We start from the raw sequence: 4,369 nt of genomic DNA, 5'->3' as shown, positions 1-4,369 counted from the left end.
TATTTTGCAGAAAAATGTGTTTAAGTTTCATGCAACATCCATAAAAAAATGTCTTTGAGATCAAACAGGCCATCACATATGAGAAATGGGAGGATGTCACTGAGACTATTTTCAGTAATTTTAGTGAGCTGCTACTGTGTTGTAATATTGAAAACACACGTCAATGTCCTTGAATATTAGATGTAAATACATTAAGAATTTGGACAAATATGGTAGTGCTCTGTCCAGTGACCAGCTGAAAGAGGGCATCAAAGAGCAGAAATTGGATTATAAATTCAAATCTGTTCCAAACAGGGGCCCAAAAATATGTTTGGCCCAGGGCCCCCAAAATCCTTAAGATGTTTGGCACAGACAAGAAATGAAGGTGAGAGGATACTCTTCTTGCACAGGACACAGGGCCAAGGTGACAATGGCCTACATGCTGAACAACTAAAAAAACAGCAAGGCCCCTTTCTGTCACAAAATTATTCGCGAAGGAGCACCTAATAAGCAGGAAGCCCCTGCTATTACTAACCTACTCCGCCCTCCCCAAAACCTTCAGCTCAGGAGCACATGAACAGCAGTAAGGCCCCTGCAATTAGTAAATTACTCAGCCCTCCCCAGCCCTCCAGGCCTCAGGGCAATGTCCTGGCAGGGGAGCACAATACACAGCTGCTTGGTCATCCACATTAGCCAGGGGGAGGCTGAGGTGAAGATGGTGCAAGTTACAAACATCACCTGGCCCCCACAGCGAGACCCATTCTTCCTCGCCCACTATGCCCTGAAGTTGAAGGGCTGTGGGCGAGGTGTTAAATCTAACACTGTTTGTGCTGCATGGGCCCCAGGGGGGTCGAGGTGAAAATAGCTCAATGACCTGAGCAACACCTTCCCCCCTGGGAGGCCGTTTCTTGTATACAATCACCCCTCGCCAGCCCACCATCAGCATGATTGCTTGGCAGGGCAGGGGGTCAAGGAGAGGCCACAGCGGATAATCGCTGCCGCCGCACAGTGAAGCTGCTTTCAATTCTCTGTCTCTGTGCCCTCTGTGGGCCGGTTTTTTTTCTACCCTTTCCAAGTCCACAGTGAGCACGGAGACAGAGACAGAGAAATGAATGCAGCTTCATGTGTGGCTGGGAAAGGGGAGAAAAAAAACGGCCCACAGAGGGCACGGAGACACCGGCCCTTCGGCCCATGCCCGAATGCCCGCATTGCCAATCCGCCCCTGAGTAGCGATGTGCGTAGCCCCCTCCTACTGAAAACCAGCCCAATTGGGCTACGCACGTCGAAACTATCGAAAATAAACTAACTACTGGCTCCGAGCGTCTAAGGCCAATGAGGGGGCCACGCGCTCTTAATAATAAATCTCGCCGTCGGCACCGTGCCCCAAACAAATATTCTGATCCAAACTTGCCCCCAGAAGTAAGCGGCAACCGCCGCGCTTCACTGCGCGAGTGAAACTGCACCGGAGCCTCTCTCGGGAGCGAGCGCGATCCTAAGCGCTGCTCCCGAAGCACACACGCGGCGTCCCGGTGAGTTCGCGGCTCCCGTAATGAAAGAAGGAGAGGCGCGATCTCACCCGGCGCCGAAGAGTGGAGCGTGCCAGCAATTAGCCACCAGAAGTAACAGCGCGCCGCAGCGCGAGCACCGAACAAACACAGCCCAGAGGGACAAAGCGTCCAATAATGCCACACATTAGCATACAAACAATAAGAACTTAAATAAAGCCATATATTAATCACTATTCACATAGGAAAGTAAAGGCACTTAACTGGCTGCGTGAGCAGCAAAGAAAGAGGACTATATCCGGTGTTGCCTAGTTCTTATGGGCTATGACAGGAAGTGATGTATGTTTGCATCATGGGAAATCTAGTTTATTTTACATATACAACGATTTTCATTGGCTGCTGTGTGTAGCATTAAAAGAAAGAGAAGCATAATACGAAGGTTCCGGTCCTGTAATAGAATCATGAAATGGCAGCGTTACCTATCTATTTTGCTTTACTAATGTATTAGACTCAATTTGGCTTAGAACGCCTTCAAACTACCAGGGGAAAAATAATGCGAAATTGCAGAAGTTCTGCTTGGTGTGACAACCATAGGCTAGGCTAGGCTAGGCTTATTCTTCCGAAATGCCTTTGTCAGACCCTCCAGCCTTTCGCGATTTCGCGATTTGCAAAAAAATCGCGAAATCGGCTGACTAGCGCGATGGCCGCGATATTTACATTTATTGCCGCGATAATTGTAACCAAATCAAACATTACCCTTTTATAGGCTGTTTGCGCACATGTCACTACTGCCGCCGTCCAGCCGCCGAATACCTGCTGTGTCCCACTTTACAAGATCCTATCGTTTAGCCTGTGTGGCTTTGATGTGTAAATGCAGCTACTGGCGCCTCGCTCCGGGAACAGGACTTTCTCTCATCACGACACGACGCCTGAGGCCAATAACAAACTCTGAGCCTGCTGGCGAGGCCGCACCCCTTCCTACCTTCTGGCAGGCGAGTACTGTAAAGGGCAAAGGTCACGGCTTACATAATTTCCCAAGCGCTAAAGTTTATCTCCCCGTCATGAAAAACCCTGTGTTTGAGGCTCGTGTGCAGCGTCTGTTTACATGCTGCGTTCACCTTTCCCCTAAAAAAGCTCAAGGCCGGTGCTCTGGGAGGGTGAAAGATGCGAGGACATTTCTTGCACCTCTGATGTGTGAAAACAATGGCCTCTGCCCTGCCCTACATTTCAGCTTGAAAGGCTTCAGAGAACCTGAATCTGTGATCTTTCGAATACGGGGGCAGTTAAAAATAAAGCAGGAACATTACCGTATTACTGCTGCTCTTGTCTACGACCAAAGTGAAAACCAAATATAAGTCCTGGTGAAAAGGTTCAAATGGACTTGTCGCTGCAGACTGTGACTAGATGGATGACGTGGGGCCTGGTTGGATTGTTGCAGTCCACTCTCTTCCTCACTCAGGACGAAACCCACGGAGAAAATGCTAGGATGGCAAGCCAATCATTCCCAGAGCAGGACATTGCTTAATTTGAGCAGGGGGGGGCGAATCAAGGGGAAAACACACAGATCGGGAAGAGAGACAATTAGAAAGATGGCAACCCCGTCACAAAAGGAGAAAGCAGAACCTGCCAGAGTGAGATAATAGAGCAGGGAGTGCTGGCAGTGGAGTACAAGGCAGGAGGTGGATTTAAGACAGGCGCGCAACACCCATTGGGCTCACCGGGCTTCAGCCCCCCCACCCGTCGTTTGTGTCAGCCTAGGATGACACAGTTTCGCGGGCTGGCGACGTCTAATGCAGCCGCACCCGAGTACTTAACAGGTCTTTCAATCAGGTTACAAAGGCACTAGGCTAATGTCCTTCCATTTCTGGTACTTTGCTGCAGTTTCAAGATATTCTTAGAGTTTCTAATTGCTCAAATGGGGGTATTTCTTATATTTATGTGTTTCCCTAGACTTCATTGCTTGATTTCGTTCAGGAGAAACTGTCACTCATAATCGTTGAATGTCACTCATATTTACACTTAATTTATGAAAATGTCACACATAGCAACCTGAAGCCTTGGCAGTTATGTACCCTGCAGCAGCACTTCAGAACTGCTGGGGATATTTTAAGGCCCTTTTAGACCATTGGGTTTCAGATAGGAGGATAGTTTTTTTATGGATTTCCTTGCCATTGTCCACTCACAAAGTGTCACTTAAATTGTCACACTTAATTCAATGCATTACTTTCTAGTAAAGCGCTCTAGCAGCAAGGTGCAGATTGGAGCTGTGCTTCTGTAGAACCGCAGACACTTTAAACATGCCAGTTTCACAGTGGAATTCCCTGTTAAATCAGTTTACATTGATTTAAGGCTGGAAAGGAATGCTTACGAGTAAAATAAAGTGCCGCAATAATGCTGCTAAATTTCCATTTTTGTGCCGCTAAATTTCCATTTTTGTGCCGCTAAATTTGCAAATCTGTGCCGCAATATCCTGGGGGTCTGCTTTGTCCTATTTTAGTCTCTACACTGAGTTCGTGCCTGTAGTCTGACATGCTCCTCTCTGATTGGCTGGTATGTGGACAACCACAAACGTGGCGAGACAGAATCAGCCACAGGAATGAACGGGGAGCGGTTTAACTACACGTCGAGGAGAGGTGGGCGTACGTTTACTGACTAGCGGTTCGGAGGTCGGCTATTCCATTGCCACGGCGGGGGCTATATTGTTTAAAGAACATATTAGAAAGAGTGTTACGCACTATTCGTTGCCTCGGTACACATTTAAAATATGGCATATTTGCTTCTTCGTCACTTGTTCCTTTCGTCTTGCATCACTGAGAGTATCAGACAAAAGGCTATGCACCCCGAACCCAACTCTATGGTACAGCCTGGCCAATTCTGGTCACGTC

This window comes from Lissotriton helveticus, chromosome 3_2 (assembly GCF_964261635.1).
Source record: "Lissotriton helveticus chromosome 3_2, aLisHel1.1, whole genome shotgun sequence".
NCBI classification, from domain to species: Eukaryota; Metazoa; Chordata; class Amphibia; order Caudata; family Salamandridae; genus Lissotriton; species Lissotriton helveticus.
The sequence above is the reverse complement of the archived record's forward strand: the minus strand, read 5'-3'. Positions refer to the sequence as shown.